The sequence below is a fragment of the Mus pahari genome, chromosome 13 (genome assembly GCF_900095145.1).
Source record: "Mus pahari chromosome 13, PAHARI_EIJ_v1.1, whole genome shotgun sequence".
In the NCBI taxonomy this organism is placed as follows: Eukaryota; Metazoa; Chordata; class Mammalia; order Rodentia; family Muridae; genus Mus; species Mus pahari.
The window spans coordinates 74361643-74381053 of record NC_034602.1 but is presented as its reverse complement, the minus strand read 5'-3'; positions in this window follow the sequence as shown (position 1 = coordinate 74381053).

Here is a 19411-nt window from a genome sequence, read left to right as displayed (position 1 = left end):
ATATATATATATATATATATATATATATATATATATATATATATATATCATATGATAATATAGAAAGAAAATTATTGTTCTGCACTGGACACTTATATTCCATTTAGGTGCTTTGCACTCCTTACAAGCCTTAGCCTCTTTTTGGTAGTTGTTCGATTTTGTGTTTGTTTTGTTTTGTTAAATTTACTTTTAACCTGACATCTTTCTAATTTTCGTAGTAGAGTTTAACAGAAAAATCAAATAAATCAATTATCTTTCACTTACATGAGCATGTCCTCATTTTGTTTCCCTTTTAAAGGGTGCTTTGGCAAAAGTTAGAGTTTACGATAACTGAATAACGGAACCTCCGCTCTCCTCCTTATCTTTTTAAAGATGCCAGTTTCCTTCTGTCCTGCCTACTATCTTAAGAGATACAGTTCATATAATCATTTTTTTTCTATGTCTTGCCAGTCTCCTTTTTTTCAGGATTCACTCTTTAGCTTTTAAATTTAAAGGACTTGATTTTGTTAATCCTAAATGCCATTTTCTTTGTTTTTAAATTACTTGATTCATGGCCTTCTTAGTGTTTTGAGAGAACTGTATCAATAAAAGTTGGAAAGTACTATGTACATTATGACTTTACTAAAGTAGTCTGTGTTTGTGTGTGTTTACAGTACGTGGGCATGAGTATGACATGAAATTTATATAGAAGGCAAACAACAAGTTTACAGAGTCAGTTTCCAACTTTGCATGTGCTGTAGATGGAACTCCATCTTCAGGTTTGCACACCTGCTGAGACTCTTTCCTACTGACTTTGCTTTGTTTTGTTTTGTTTCGTTTTCTTTGTCCTGGCATAGTCTGTGTCTCTTTCTGTGCTTCTGATTCCACACTTATTAAATCCCCTTATATCACCTCGCATGCCACTGATTCACTCTCAATAGTAATCAACACTGTCTTAACTTTCTCAAATAGAAATTATATTAATTTGACCCAAAGTTCTTATCGTATTTACTTATTTGTCTGTTTATTTATTTGCCACCTCCATTCTACTTTTAGTTTTTTTCATTAACTCTTCTGTTTTCAAATAAACTGAACTGGCCATGCATGTGTTTATGATACAGCAACTTGGCAATACAATGTCAGATGTCACACTCTAAGAAGTTTTTAACCTCAGAATTATTGACACTTATACCTGAAAACAACCAGATCTCTTGTGTGCATTACAAAAAGCTTACTGGCATCCATAGCCTTTGCACACTGGATGCCAGGGTCAGTCACTGTGTTTCCTGTGACAAGGACAGTTTTATATATCAAGAAATTACAGAAAAATCCTCTTGAGGGAAAATGTAAACCTAGGCTGGGATCAAATACATAAAATCATATTTTTAATTCATTTCTCAATTTACACTGAAGATATAGATTAAAATAAAGAAAATTAAATATAATTACAAATTGAGTCACAAAATTAGTTGAAACCAATATTTAAATTACATACTGTAGAAACACATATAACTATATCTTATGAAACAATTACTTTGAAATTGATTTTCCATAATATTCTCATTGTGAGATTAAAAATATGTAGCTGCATTTTAAGCTGCAATCAAATTCAAATAAGTCAAGTGCAAGACATTGTTGTGTGTGCATCAAATTTCTAACTCTTTTCTTCATAATGTGCTAATGCAAAAATGATTCAAAGGAATGGCCTAGAAGTCCAAACTTAGCATATGACCTTCAGTAAAATGCTATGCTTGCAGCCAAGCTGTGCATCTGTGGATATGCCCAGATGGTTTTATTGTAGCTATTTAAATTGGAGAATCTATAATAAGAACTCCCCACTTAGTTAACCCATTTTGGGGGACACTTAGCATAAGCATTTGGTTGAAACTTCTAGGACACTGTCATCATATGTTTATGCTTCCTGTGTATGTGTGTGGCTATACATCCAAGTGTATTTACATTTTTGGTTTAAATTAGGATTCTTCTATGTTTAATATATCTGTCAGTATAAATTTAAATTTTTGTTTCCCATTGAGGAACATTAATTACTTTTTAAAGTCATATTCAATCCTAATATGTGTATGTAAATGTATAAATAATAGATGTAAAGTTTTTGATGATATGATACAAGTCAAGAGAAAAATGTACAAATTATAAAAGTGTAAATTTTATTTTTCTAGAGAATTTAAAAAGAGACAGACAAATAATGAATAAAAATACAGTATTGGAACCCTTTGGGATTCTAGAATACAAATGTATACAACATACAAAACAAAAGATTTTGGTATTTATATTTTATATTTTATAAATATAATATTTTATATTATATTTATATTTTAACCTATATTTAACCTATATTTATATTTTAACCTATATTACTTTATTTGGTTTTCGGTAGTATGATAAAGAAGGTTTAAAGGTATTCAATAAATATTTTGTCTTTATAAAATAAATATAAATTTTAAAGGAACACTTTAAAAATGAAAATAATCTCTCAATTAACAGGTGAATAGTGTATTTGTTGGTGTTAATAAGACTTGAAATACAATTTGAAACTATCTTCATGATATCAAAATATGATTTCAGTATATTGACAATATACAGAGTTCTAAGAACTGTTATTAATTAAAGTTCCTTTTTTTCTTATAATATACATGATATCCTTTTGTGTGACCCTTGTCTGACAAAGACAAAATCACAGTATATTCTACTTATCTTTCCACCAAAACACTTGCATCCCTTTTAATGTTCCCATGGTATTATGGCTATCTCTTTCCTGCCAATAACCAAAACTGGAATATATGTTTCCCTACTGTATTAGGGTATTATTTAATTCAGTTTCATTTTTCTTCATCTCAGCCACTGAATCAAGAACTTTACACATAGTACAAATTATGAATATACTTAAAGGATGGTTACTTTTAATTCATTGTCTTAGTTAAAAAGGCTCATGACAGCAATGGGAAGTTAGAGACAATATTTTTTCCATTAATGATACTCTCATGTGATCAGCACTATAAATGTGATAGGACTTGCTGAACTTAAAAACAAACAAACAAACAAAAACAACAACAAATGGAGTCTCCAATTATTAGAAATGCTATGCTTCACAATGACTTTATCTCCTGATATGAAATTGTTCTGCTTTCCATTTTGTTCAGTGACAGTGGGTTACAAAATAGCAGAGCAGCAGAAACAACAGCAATAAACTAGAGTGTCAAGAAATGGTCCTAAAGATGGCGACTAAAGAAAGTCTCAAGATCAATGAAAACTTGTGGTCCTTGCACTTCAGTCGTCAGACTTCCCTATTTAATCCCATTTGTAAAGAAAACTCAATCATAATGGGTTCTGATACTCTCGCTTTCATTCAAGGGTTTCATTATCTGTTTTAGCCTATCCTGACTGCAAATGTGCTCAAGTTTTTAATAATCTAGGAGAATAATAAAAGATATCTGAGGGTATATGTAATAGCATTTTAACAGATTATTACATCATAAGGGTTCTAATAAAATAGATGTATTAATCAATTTTATTGAATTTTCCAACTGATAATATTATTGCATTGCTGTGGGAAGTAGGAAAACTGATTAATTGAACGAAATTGGCCACTGGGACTTATCCTTGGGGAAATGCTCTTACCTAGTTTCTTTCAAATTACTGTTTTCTCCTTTTTGTCTGCCTTGAAGGAAACAACCTTCCACTAAATATTGCTACCATCGTATATTTTTTTATATGAGAGCAGAGCCATAAGAATGTGGGCTGAACCCTTTGAAACCATGACATATAATAAATATTCCCTTCCTTAACATTTTTATAATCATGTCTTGAAGCACTTTTGTCACACTGAGGCAAAACTACCATCGTTACCAGAAGTTGGCATGCAACTATTTTATGCTTCCTAGTTTAAGTGTCCAGAGTGCTTAGTCAAAGAATCAGTCTTTTTTGGCTGCCTACATCAGTGGCAACAGCTCCTTAAGTTGAGTATGATTTATTGAAAAAAAACAAAACAAAACAAAATCAGTCTTTACTGATCACATGTCCATGTACTGCATGCATTTCTGGTATCCACAGAGGTCCCAGAGAGAGCTCCAATCCCCATGATACTAGATTTATGAACAGGTGTGGGTTCCCTTGCCAGTACATGGATTCATCTCTATATCTCTGAAAGAGCATTTGTACCCTTATTCTCTTGGCCATCTCTCTTGTACCTTATACAGACCTTTTGCTACATGAAGAGAGTGAGCCCTATAGGAGGTCACAACTAACCTGAACCCCCAGGATCTCTCAGACACTGAGACACCAACCAGGCAGCATGTACCAGCTGATATGAGGCAAGCCAACACATATACAGCAAAGGGCTGCCGGATCTGAACTCAGTGAGAGAAGATGCACCAAAACCTCAAGAGACTTGAGAACCCAGGGAGTGGGGAGGTCTGGTGGGTTTGGGATAGGGGTATGGAGACATCCTCTTGGAGATGGTGGGGGGCAGGAATATAGGATGTGGAATAGTCAGAGGGTGGACCTGGAGGGGAACAAAGTCTGGAATGGAAAACAAGATTAAAGAATAATAAATAAATAAATAAATAAATAAATAAATAAATAAGAAAGAAAGAAAGAAAGAAAGGAAAGAAGAGAAGAGAAGAGAAGAGAAGAGAAGAGAAAAGAAAAGAAAAGAAAAGAAAAGAAAAGAAAAGAAAAGAAAAGAAAAGAAAAGAAAAGAAAAGACAAGACAAGACAAGACAAGACAAGACAAGGCTGGAGATAAAGCCAACCAGACATTTGAGTTTTTGCTTGTTGTGGCCAATGGCCACTCTATGTGATTTTGCCTGGGTCAGCAGGGTAGGTTCAGGAATACCAAGACATTGAATTAACAAAGGCATTTTAAGATTAGCTGATGTGGTGTGTTTTAATCTGTGGATCCAAGGGAATCTGGGTGCAGGCTGGTTGCAAGGTTTTCCCAGAGCTTAGAATTGGGCAAATATGATATAGTCTATTCTAATTTAAAATGTGAAAAAATAACATAAGACAACACTGCTGGCAGCATGTCATTCTTTTGAATCACAAAATATTCTACACACCACGAAATACAAATGCCACTTCCTTGAAAGAAATGCCAACAGGGCTAGCAAGAAGGCTTAGCAGGTGAAAATCCTTGTCCAGGCAAGCCTGACAATGTGTGTTTGGTTTCTAAAACCCAGATAAAGGTCAATACAGAGAACCAACTACACAAAATTCCCTTCTGACTGCCACATACAATAAGTATACTTGTACTCATATATGAGTGCAATAAATACACATATGCAATTTTTAAAAAAAATATATTTTTCAATGAATATATAAAGTGCTTACTTTTATCAGTCTTTTGCTCCTGATTCGTGTGTGTGTGTGTGTGTGTGTGTGTGTGTGTGTGTGTGTGTGTGTGTGTTTTATACTAGGCAAGTTTTCATTAAAACTCTAGGCAAGTTTTCATTAAAACTCAAATATCTGAATTTGATTGTCAAGCATGAGGAAAACAGACACTATTTTCTGGGCATGATAACCATTATTTGATCGCTTTTCCTGAATTTGGGAATGAGTGTTCTTTCCCCAGCAAGACACTTTAAACACAAGAGGAAAATTTACCTTTGCATTTGTTGGCTTAAAACCGCACGTGTCTTGGCTTTAATATCTCTTAAGTAGAGCTTACTTTTCAGAGAATCTGTTTGTCTAGCCTTAGCGCATGGCAAAACCAGAAGTGTTATTGAAATAGGAATAAGTAACTTGAAAATGCACAGTGCATAACTGAATATTTGAACATGTCTCAAAGCAGTGGAGCAATTTGATCCTTATAATCCAGTTTACTTTTTTTTTCCCTGAGAGAAAAGGGCATGGTTAGCTAGGATTTATTTCATCTGCAATTTTCACATGACAAAATTTACTTTTAAGTTTAAAATGATGTTGTTTCAGTCCCTGGTGTCTGAGTGTGATGAGAGCTGGAAAAGGAGACAGAACTGCAAATGTCTAATATTGGCATGGCATTTGCTTTCCATTTTCTTGAGTGTGCACTAGTGGGATGTTGCTGAATGTTAAAGCCTTGGCAAAGTCACTAGTGGGGACTGTGTATTTATTTCATGGAGCGAGATGTGAATCTGAGGACATTTGGTTATTTTCTAAACCATTGATAATTATTTTTTATTTCTGTTTATGCTGATAATTTTTTTTCTTTTACAGCACTTGAGCAGAAAAAGAAAAGATCCTAGATTTTAAGCCCACTGAAGAGTTGCATGTAAGAAGACAAGATATGAATCTGTACTTTGTAAATACATAGGGCTTCTGTCAACAGTGAAGAGGGGCTTAGTGTAAATAACTTAGTGTCATGAAAATTATGTCTTTGTCCCTATTTTCATTGATTGGGAATCTTGGAAGTAATGCCCCCTTGGGTTTCTTTTGTCAGATTTATCTGAATTTTGGTTATGTATTTATTTTAAATATTTTATGTGGAAAATAAACTTATAATGTATTACTAAAACTTCACCTGGGAAGCTAGCTTACAGATGAGTTAATAGAGTAATTTTTATACAAGCATGAAGACCTGATTAATCCTCAGCATACTCAGAAATGAAAGGAAGGAAGGAAGGAAGGAATATGATATTTGAGACTCTCTTGCAAAAAATAACCCCGCCTCCCTTGCTACTCAGGAGTTCAATACAAAACTAAAAACCCAAACCACTCAAACATTTCTGGTTAATATCAACCCCAACTGAAATAAACCCCTTAATTGGTACCCACTCCAAGCCTCATACTTAAAAGAACTCAGGCAGGCACTGAGGAAAGATAACATGCACACACCCTGGGCAAAATCTCTCCTACAGAGCCATATTGCCACCTTAAATAACCCCCCTCCAAGATTGGAGAGATATTTGTTGTTTGTCCCTCCCTGGCCCAATGTTTTTAGAATGGGAAGCCTTATTTTGAGATGAATGCTGTCAACAAGCCTTTAAACTTCAAATGGAGCAGCCCTCAGCCCCGACAGTAAGGGAGACAACTACCCCCATAGAAGACTTATTTGGGTGTCCATATCCAGTATCTCAGAAGGTTCCCATCCAAACCTGACCATAAAAATAGATGCCAGGACCAGGAATGGGAGTGGATGGGTTGGGGCACAGAGGGAGGGGGAGGGGAGGAGAGTTTTCGGGGGGAAGGGATAACATTTGAAATGTAAATAAAGAAAATATCTAATAAAAAATTAATCGATAAACTGTTCAAGTGTCGTATTGATACTGAAGTAGCAGGACAATTTTAAGACAGCAAGAGATCCCATGTATCTGGCAACTTATCCCTGGGCTCCAGCTCCTAGGCATTGGGGGTACCTCTCACACATTCATTACCAAAAAGGCCTGCAGGTAGGAAGACCAAGATGGAGCTACAGGCCTCATACAGCCCCTGGTGGCTCAAGTAGCCATTAATCTTCTAGGGAGAGATATCTTACAAGTCATAGAGGTGATTCTTACCAGTCAGCCTGAAAGAGACCACATTACAATAGAGGGCATTACCTATAAAGAAAGTAATACTCAAGGAGACCCTAAAACCCTCTCCCAAATCTCCCCAATTCTAGGGGCCACTGTTAGATTTAGTACTCGCTGCCTCGACTGGCTCTCCAATGAAGCCATCTGGGTCCCACAGTGTCCTCTATCAAGGGGAGAAACTTAGAGCCTTCACTCAGCTGGTACAAGAACAGCTGTTGCTAAATCACCTCTGTCCATCCTTCAGTCCATGGAATACCCCTGTGTCCCTGTGTTTGCTATAAAATAGAGTTCGGGGGTATGGAGTTTGTTTTTTGTTTTTGTTTTTTTGTTTTTTCAAACTTTGAGGGCAATTAACAAAACCATTCGTGTCTGGGGCTCCCTTCAAAGAGGGCTACCCCATATCTTAGCCATCCCTGCCAGTGTTCCCCTATTAGCATTAGCCATAAAAGACTGATATTTTTTCCATCCCTCTCCACCCCAAGACTGCGAACACTTGGCATTCTCAGTACCTCCCCATTAACAACTCTGGCCAAGCCTCACCATATGAATGGACTGTTCTCCCTTGGGGAATGGCTAACTGTCCAACCATTTATTAGGAGGCTGTAGCCACTGCATTAAAACACTATTTAGACAAAGGACTCAATATATGGATGATATATTAGTATGGAGAAACTCTTCCACCTCCCCCTCCAAACTTAAGGACTAGCTAATACCTTCCCTATCTGTACTAGGATTTAAAATAACCCCTCACAAAAATCCAACTTATTCTGCCTATTGCATTTTTAGGAACAAAGATCTCCCTTACCTCAATATGCCCCCTCAAACCTTCTCTTTCCTTCCCTCCGAAATTAACTCTGGCACCCCTCCAGAGTTTTCTGGGCAACCTCAATTGTATTTAGACCCTAGCAGACTCTTGTGCTAACATCAAATGGAGATTCAGAAAATACTAAGTTGACTTAGGGGCTGTGCACAGGAATCAAAAGGCAGAAAAATACTCAGCGTTGCTAGTGTCCAAATGCAGCACCAGAAACCCTTAAACAATAGCACAGCATCGCAACTCAATTCAACTGCATCAGGATTTGTCTTCATTTGTCAAGATCCCATTTAATTTCCTTACCAACTAGAACCATTGTACATTCTAAAGTGCATCTGTTTATATTCTGCCAGTAAAAGGAAGTGATCTGTAAAACCTTAGGCCTCTTTTTGTAGCCTCTGCTTAGCTGTAGATTTGGGTAAGTTTATGATCTATTAAACAATAAAGATGTCAGGGGGGGAGAACTCAAGGTGGGAAATGTGTTAACTGCTATCTACTGCAAATAGATAATAGTAGTGAGAAATGCATTAGCCTATTCAAAAATAACTCATTAGGAGTTGGTTAAATACTATGTCCATTTAGTACATTGCAAGAGGAGAAATGGATTCATCAACTTTATCAAGTGGTGAACTTTGAAAACCACAGTACAAATTAGTTGTCAAGTTATGCCCATTGTTACAATAATGACACAAATACCATGGGAATAACCAAGTTTCTGATTGGATTTGAGATCTGTTTTTATGTAGTGCAAAGTGATTTTCCATGTAAAATATATCACCCTTAGATTTAGCAGTACTATCTTTACTCTATTCATATGATTGTCATTGTCTACAAGAAAACCTTATCACTTTTCTTAAACCAGAGCCATCTCAGTTACTTTTACTTTATACTAAAAGTAAAACTCCCTTAAAACTTTCTTCCCTCTCCATATATTCAAGTTAACTATAATTAGAATAGTGGCACCTTCATGCAAATTAGCCTCTGTAGTGAACACACTGTGCTAGATGATTTACCTGTCTCCCATTTGGTTGAACTTTTTGAGAGAACTAAACTAAACAGGGCTTATTTTTATAACTTGCAATCTAGGAAAATGCCTGAGTCAAAATAAAGTATAATAGAATAAAAGGATGCCTGCCATACAAATGCTTATCTCTGTGGGATTATAGAGGTTGTCTAGAGATTCAAAACATGTACTCTTCTTCCAGGGACCAGAGTCATGTTCCAAGAAAGATAACAGTTTACATCAACAACCCAAATAAGTCAATCTAGAACTCTCTGTAAGTACAATCCAGGGGATATCTGAAGACTTAGCACTCTACAGACACCTACGCATAGGTGTACATGCTCGTACGCACACAAAATTAAAAAAAAAAAAATTAAAAAAAATAATATTTACTTTTGCAAATGTATTTATAACAACAGTAACATATACTGAGATACAAATGCAAATGTTTTGATATAAAAAAAATAGAAAGGAGCAAACACACAGCAAACCTTTCAGTGTAAAACATTAATATAATGACCTTACAAAATCACTAAGGTTATTTTACTTGCGAGCAAAGATGACTAACCATACACACACACACACACACACACACACACACACACACACACACACACACAAACACGTATATATATATTAATTTCAGAAGCCATTTAAAATAATATAATATATTGGTAGGTAGATGATAACAATTTAATATATCATTTGTAACATCAATGTACATATCACATCATTCTAATTTTTCCCTTAACATAAATACTATTTCCATGATTGCTATTCACAGAAAATGTAGAAAATTGTAGACATTTTGTGTATGTATTCTGAAAAAAGTATAAAGGGAACACCCCCTTCACAAGAGTCTAGAAAATGTAATTTTAGATATTTTTCTAGGAAAGAACAAATAAACATAATCAGCATGAAGTAAACTTACAGTATATGTATGTTATATGTAAATTTGAAACAAATTATCAAAATAAAAACACTATGTATCAAGATGCTAATGATCTTGAGATGAAATGGGATACCTGTAATTCCATTTGTAATTTAATTCTTTTTCCCTTGACCTAGGTGCAAAAAATCCTGTATGTGATTATCAGATGCAATGATAGCATTATGTCTTCAGGAAAGTATATTGTTTGGAAATAATTTTCATATATTCTGATAGAAAATATAGCATGCAAAAAGTATTGGAAATATAGAAAAAAGAATCTAACTGGGGATTGAAGAGGAACAGCAATAAAAACATAGAAGATGCAAGAAGAATCAAATACAACACACACACACACACAAATACATATATTTGTATATACACAATATGCATATATTGTATATACAAATGTATATATATATATATATATATATATATATATATATATATATATATATATATATATATATATATATATATATATATATATATATATATATTACATGTACAATTGTAGATAGGTAGGTAGATAGATAGATAGATAGATAGATAGATAGATAGATAGATAGATAGATGTATAACTTGAGCAAAGGTATTTCATTTAGGCTGATACAACACTCTAAACAAGAGACAGAAATTAATGAAAATTCTAGTACCAGGCATAAAAAAGCTTTCTTTCATATGGTGGTTCATGTAGTCCAATGGAATGTTAAAATAATATAGACTTTTGCTATTGCCCTTGGACATACCTTAAAAGTAAACCATTCCTGAAGACACTGCACACTTTGGACACAGGACTTGGATTTTTTGAGATGAATCAAAATGGAAAGCTTTTATCCTGTGTTCTATCTTCCATAGTAATATAAAGTTTTTTGCAAAATGCCAATGAAGGAAGAAATCAATTGTCCTACCCAACTGTGACACCTATGAATAACAACAATGACTGGCTTAAGAATACACCGAGAAAGAAGCAGTAGTGGCATTCACATTTTCTTGATAACCAGCATCTCTCTAATTGAACTTATTATGAACTTAGTTAAATTCACCATGAGGAAATTTATGTTTGGTATTAGAAACCTAGACAAGTCCCTAGAGTTAATGAAGTCATGGATCTTAGCAAAGAATCAGTTACTGCCACTTTGTTAGGGTAACATAACTCCTTAACTACATTCTAAGACTTATTGTTATATCCACATATGAGTGTAGCTATCACCCTCATCAAAGAAGGTACACTCTACAGTAAATGGAGACCATTAAAGGAAACCACAACTCCACACATCACAGAAATCAGTGGATCATGGCAAGCTCAGTTTCACTGGGTACATTTTCATCACAGCTGCAGTCTGTATGTCTTAGAGTACAATGGAAGAGGGGACAGAATGATAGTTAGAATAAGAATATTAGGAAATCTCGGCACCAACACCGGGTCACCATCATTGCGAAGAGTCCCTTTGGTCTTGCAAACTTTATATGCCCCAGTACAGGGGAATACCAGGGCCAAGAAGTGGGAGTGGGTCGGTAGGAGAGCAGGGTGGGGGGTATAGGGGCCTTTGGGGATAGCATTTAAAATGTAAATGAAGTAAATACCTGATAAAAATTGGAAAAAAAGAATATTAGGGAATCTCATGTAAGACTGCCTTCTTAAGAATGACTACGTAAGCAATATGGGAGAAATGGCATTATCAATAAACATGCTAATAACAAAGAAGAAATATCCAGGCATAGATAAAGAACTGTAGGCAACTAATGACTTGTGGGAAAGGGAGAATATGCCTTTCCTAGAGATCAGCTCTTTGTTTAGTTTTACAATATTAAATAGTCAGGTCTAAAATCTTATACACATAAAGAAATGTATTCAGCAAGAACTATTTATCTATTTTTGTACATATATCCACACACACATCTATCTATCTATCTATCTATCATCTATCTATCTTCAAATAAAAAGGGGCTATCAATTTGAAACTGAGGGTGGGAACATAGGAGGTTTTAAAGGGAGAGCACATGGGAGAGGATCTAGGGAAGAAAGGGAAGAAAGAAATAGTACAATTATATTATGCATACTCCCAACCAAAAACATATTTGAAATGTATTTTAAAGTAGTTCAAGTTTATTTAAATTATAATGCAAGTAATATCAATAATTTTATTCATATTAGAAAATACTTTGTTTTATTTTTCCTTTTTTACAAACTTAAATGTTTTCTTGAATGGCCTCTTACATATGTTTCCCATATTCAAAGTATCGATTGCTTAAACAACACCATGGTAGAGAAATAGCTCATGATTTCTCGTTCTTGTCCTATTATAGAAGCTGAACATTATTAATCATTGAGAAGAGTATTGCTAATGCTATATCTATTTGTAATATCTGAATATATATAAATGAATATATCTCACCCAGGTCAAACACAGACTTTTGTTAGCATTAGTATATTATCTTCAGTGAATTATCAAGCACCACTCCTCTTCAAAACACTAATCTTGACATTTCAAAAAATTATATTAAAAGTTTAATTTTTAGTTAGAAACACTGCCTTTGTGGTAGACATGTTAGATGTATGTTTGAGTGACTGTAGAGAACAGAAGTGGGAATTAAATCCCCTGGAAGTTCAGTTACAGGCAGTTGTGAGCCACAAAGTATGTTCTGATAATTAAACACTGCTTCCCTAGAAGAACAGCAAACTCTCTCAATCACTGAGGTATATCTGCAGCACCCATTCTTGAGCATTTTACATTGGGATTTATAATATAGCCCTCTGTTAATGACTTCTTTCATTCACCAATCATGTTCTTAGACATTAGTTCACATTCCACTGGTAGGGGCAGTGTGATACCACAGTATTCTGTGTTATAGATATATTTAAAACATTATAGTGTACTGAGTTCACATTTAATGAATACATTATTAGGAACTGTTCTCTTGTTTTATGGCAAAAAAGGAAGGTAGACCTGCCAAGGTAAAGGGACAGAAACCAAACACACCTAGATGTCACTTTTAGTAGCTTTGTAGAAACAAAATGGCTTTATGGCTTTGCATGCAATCCCTTTTTCTTTCTTGCTGCTTTTTTTGAGTCTGTGTTTTGTTTTATTTTTATTTTTTCTTTTACCTTTTTAAAGTTAATTAGTTTATTTATTTACATCCCAAATGTTGCCCTCCCTCACATTTCCCCCTCCCAGAGTTCTTCATCCCACCTTAGAGGGTTCCACCCTCTCACCACTGACATCCCCCTTCCCTGAGGCATACAATTGCTACAAGATTAGGCACACCTTCTCCCACTTAGGACAAACAAGTAAATCTGCAGCTACATATGGGCCAGGGCCCTCGGATCAGCCCATGTATGCATTTTCATTGTTGGCTTCCTCTCTGGGAGCTCTCAAGGATACAATCACTTATTTTGTCTTACTCTATTGTTATTATCTGTCTTCTTATGGAAAAAGTAATATTGTCAATGTATAGAACAAAAATATGGATGCCTAGACACATCTGAATGACTTATATAAACACAAGTCACTTATTTTTATGTTAAGTCCATTCTGAAGTATATATTTTAAATTATTTTTGATATTCAAATTATACTTATGTATTTATTAGTTATTTTTTCATAAAATGTGTCTTTATAATATTAAAGTCAATATTTCAATTGTTAAACAAACAGAAGTTATATTTATGTAGCAGTAATGTTTGATTTTTCATTTCATCTTTTTAAAACTAAAAGGAGAATCATTGAAATTCTTTATGAATCAAAATATCACAAAACGTTTATTTGAAAAATTGATAGGTTTTGCACACTCCAAATAAAAGGCTAATACGTAACTTTTTCATAGTGTACATTATTGCGCATTTAAAAGGAACCAGTTTGAATAAATACAAATATGGATGTATTCATAATTAAGTTAAGGAGAGTGATCAAAGGATTTCTGTTAATGTTTTATTAAAAGAATAATAAAAGGAAAGAAAGGAACAAAGAAAGCAGGAAGAGGAGGCTAGAAGGAGGAAGAGGCAAAGAAAATCTAGTCATGGGATGTAATGAAGAAATTACTTGGACTGAGAGAGGTTCTGGCCATATTAAATGAAATGTGAGTGCTTTTGCAGTGATGCACATTCACATAGAGGACTACATTTGATGTCTGAATCATTACCACCTATTAATGCACAAAGAAGAACACGGGTACTTTCTTAGTTAGAGTTTCCATGGTGTGACAAAAAACTATGACCAAGGCAACTCTTAAACAGGACAGCATTTAATTGGGGCTGGCTCACAGGTTCAGTCCATTATCATTAATGCTGGAGCACAGCAGCTTGCAGTCAGGCAGTCTGCAGGTGGACCTGAGAGTTCTACATCTTCATCTGAGGCTGCTAATAGAAGACTGAATTCCAGGGAGGTAGGATAAAGGTTTTAAAGCCCATGCCCACAATGACACACTTCCTCTAACAAGGCCACACTTACTCCAAAAAGGCTACCCCTGCCCCCTAATAGTACTAGTCCTCTGGCCAAGCATATTCAAAGCATCACAGGTACCAATATATATCCACCTCAACACCTGTAAGCACACACACACACAGACAAGCACACATGCTACCTGTGTGCAAAGCACACACACTGGAAAAATGGTAAACAAAATAAAATGAACAAGAAGCAGAAATAAGTTAAAATAAGAAAAAAATGGCTTAAAAGACATCTCCAAGTATTTTTGACGTGAAAGAAAATACTGTTTTATATGTATATATATATATGAAAATTGATATAACAAAATATCTAAATAAGCAAAAATAAATAATATGAAATTAAAAAGTATCACGAGATAATTATTAATAGATTTTGATGTACTATAACCATTAATATATCAGATTGAAAAGAATCTGACATAAGATAATGTCTTAGAGAAATCACAACAAAATACAAAGAAAAGCTAAAAGTATTAAATTCATTAGAGAAGAGCTTCTCCATAGGGAATTGTTCCAAATATAATGATAGTAAATGATTTTATATATGAAAATTCAGAAACAAATAGTCACTTTAAAATTAATTAAAATCTCAAGCTACTAATTCCCATGGAAGGAGTTAAAGAAATTATAATAAAACTTATTGCTAATACACAATGAATATCTCCATTTTTAAGCAGATCACTTCTCAGGAATAAAGAAATTTAAAAAACAAATTAGAGAATAATTTTGACTTTAAGAGAAGAAATAGTCTGGCACCAGATTTCTCTCTAGAAATGGTGTGAGAAAACATTGTTCTCCAAAGAAGAATATCTTGCCCTACGAAGCACAGTCATACTGCATTTTTAAACAAATGTGTTAGGAGTTGGCAAACATATAGTGGATAACCTTGAAACAAAGAAAAAAATAAAAAGAAGGTAAGTCATAAATTAAAGGAGGAAAAAGGAAAAAGTAGTCTCTAACTGGTTTGGATTCCTTCCTGCTTTTGATGGGCTACTTTGCTAATACAGCCATCATTGTGTTGTAGAATTAACCATATTGAGTTGGCCATTCCTTGATGAATTCTTAAACTGACATTCTTCCAAGTGTGTCATGCTGACAACTAATAATATTAAATAAATGATACATACCTAAACAAAAATACACAAAAGTACATATACAAGCAATAAAACACATACATACACACAGTATACATAGATACACATACATATGAATTCAATCTCACATATACACATACATACTCACATACTTTTTAAAAGAAGTTATTTGATCAAAAACATTGTAATAACCAATTTCATGTAATCCATATTATCATGAATAAATCACAGTATACCAAATACCGAAGCCTACAAATGATACTAAAATTATGAAAAACCAAATGTGAAGAATGTAATACGTCTTGGCATTAATGACCTCTTCAGAGAATATAGACACATGGAATTATCGACAGATATATTCTTGTGAAAACTGAAATGATTCTACCTTCACAAATATCATCATAAAATATTTTAAATTAATATTTAAATGACTCTTCAGAAACAAAATTCCTTTCTTGAAGACTTGATTTTTCCCTACTCATAACATTTCCGTAGGCATATTTATCTTGTACTAATTTAAGTAAAATTTAATAATTCACAGTCAAATTACTTTATGGGAAATGTAATCAAATATTTAGAAAACCATTTTGGTCTGTTGGAATGTTGAATTTTCTGTAAGCAAATACAGGTAACAAAAATTCTTACCTAAGCTAAGTAATGTCTGATCCTAAAATAAAAACACATTTTAACTATTTTCTTCTCTCTTCTATGTCTATTTTCCTAAAACAAACATGGATTATGAGAGAAAATCGATAATTTAATTTTGAATTGCAAAACTCACAGTAACAAGCATAAGATTTAATTTTAGGAACTTTAGGAACTTGGAAAGATTAAGTAAGCTAACAAATTTAGGCATGTTTTCAACTATAAAATATATTTAAAGTAATTCTATACAGAGGTTATAATCAGCACAGGTTCTACTAGGAAAATATTTTTTTTCTTCTGAAATGTCATAAATAGGTCAACAGATACAACTTATTTTCCCCTGTAATACAGTTATCTGTGACTAAATGATCTTTATATGTTAGAGACAGATCATATTTTAAGGCCTTGGAATGTTTTATGAAGAATAGCAAATTAAATAATTTCATCATTTGTGCATGAACCATGGGTCAATATCACAGAATTCTTATACATTGCAAACAAAAAGTGATCAAATGAATAGTATAAAATTTCTGCTTTAATGACTGTTTTGAATAATCTCTTGATCTGATTCTGCACTGAAACCTTGCTAAGCTCTATAGCCATTAGTTAATTATTTTACTAACACATGTATTTTTCAAGTTTCAAACCTCCTAAAATGCATAAAGCAATGACATCCTTGAGATAAATGCACCTCTCTTTTTTATTTTTTTTTGGATTTACCAATAGCTTCATTAAGTAAAATAAACAAACAAAAAGATACAGATATGATATGTTGTGCAAGCACCTATAGATATGTGTTGGTCTTTGATTTTGTAGCCTGCTTTTATTAATATTTTCTCATGTAGATGACAAGTAGGGATGAGATTAAGGTCCTGAAATATGTTCACAGTTGAGTTAATGGGTGTTACATTATCTCCTATAAAAACAAAAGTTGGCTTTAAATATTCAGTGCTAATATCCATGTCGCAGCTTTGCCCAAGAGGGAATTTTATAGCATTTCCCATGGGGTATGGTAAATGCAAATAATATTTTAAACTGTCCTATATGAACAGATGGCCGAGCAGAGGGTTTTCCTCTAGAGAGTCTTGCTCCACTCTGTTGTGCTAGTGGGTGGAGATAATAACCATGGAAGCTGCAAATCTCCTTATGCGCATGGGGGAGATAAGGCATACTTGGCCACACTGGGACTGGGAGACACTGGAGGACAACAGCTATATCTGGCATCTACCAACTGGCATTTAGGAAGATTTAAATGATGAACTTTGTAGAACACAAAAGGTAATTACTGAGGGCCACAAGGCTAGTCAAGATTATGTTCACAAAACCTACCACAATATATTAGGCATAGATCAGGTCAAGTGAACCAAACTGATAGGTGAAATTTGGTAATATTTTAATAACTCCCTGATTATAAATAAGTTTTTGAAAATAATGCTTTAATTTATCATACATGTAAAGTAAACCTCATGTATTTCCTAAATTAGAAAACCTTGTAATATGTAATTTGGAAATGTCTAGTCAATTTTATTCCTACACAAATTATCAGAAATGAAACTTAAATTGAAGACAGAAAAAAAAAAAAACTATTTCATTGCAGTATCATAGATCATTGTTCCAAACTAAGCTTAAATCCATGTGTAGAAGAAGCCAAAGGCTTTTTCTCTCTGAAGTTTTGTTAGTGTTTAATTTAACACACAATAAGTTCAAGTTGATATCATGAGGAACACTGATGATAACTAAATAATATTTTTTGTTATGTAAGAAATTATTTGATAGGTTGTAACATTCACGAGTGTCAAAATCATGAATAAAATGTATGCTGTCCACATGCTCATTTTAGTACTCATATTGCTTTAAGAATACTGAAATTTTAACTCAAACGTTAAAAGAAACAGATAGACAAGGGAAGGAGAAAGAAAAAAAAGAGAGTGAGAAAGCATGCAAGAGTAATAGATGGAAGGATGAAGGAAAGGGATGGAGGAAAGAAGGAAGGATAGGGAAAAACTGTGACAACAGAAGGTTTACTGAAGAATTCTGTTCAAACTTAGATGAAAATTACTATCAATTTCACAGGAACTACCAATGGTCAAAATGAAGAATCAACTGATCTTATACACAGGGGAAACGTATGCTTTGCTTTCTGAATACAGAATGAAAAATATTTTCCTAACTAATTTATAAAGCCAGTAGTATTGTAACAGAAAATTGAGACAAAGGAAATGACACATCAATATCTATTTGATTTGGTGACAATAATTCTTCAAACTATTAAAAAAATATGATTTAGCAATACGTAGATAGAAAAGACAGTACCATGGCACGTACTTGCATTCCTAGTGTTAGCAAGACGGGCAGGAGGAACGCTGGAAGTTTGAGATTTTCTTGTTTTTATGTTACTCATGACAGACAGGCCTACATTGTGAGGTGTATGCATGTATGTTTGTGAGTGTGTATGTGTCTGTTTGTGTGTATATGTGTGAGTGTCTGTGTGTGTCTGTGTGTCTGTTTGTGTGTCTGTATGTGAGGGGGAGTTACTGTATGTATGTCAAAGTAAATTGACACTTATTCTAGGGAAGTAACATGAATTAAATATTCATTCTTCAGTTTCATCTGACATATTTATAGACCAAAGAAGAAATTCATACTCTTATGTAAAATCATGCAGAAATAGAACTTTGAAAAAGTTCAACAGCTATTAATAAAATCCTGAAAGTTCAGATGGAAAAGACTTCTAAATAATACCTAAATAAATCTAATATGCATCAGTTCGCTTCTGTTGAGATATGAAATTCTGTCTTCTAAAAAAGTCTATATTCATGGAACTTTGTGGCATTTATACATATCCATTTTTTTTAATTTGTAAAAAGTTTTACCTACATGTATAATAGTAAATAATATTTTATCTTCATTTCTTTTGTCCTCTTTCCTCACACTGGACCTCTTCATCTCCACACCTAATGTGTGTGTGTGTGTGTGTGTGTGTGTGTGTGTGTG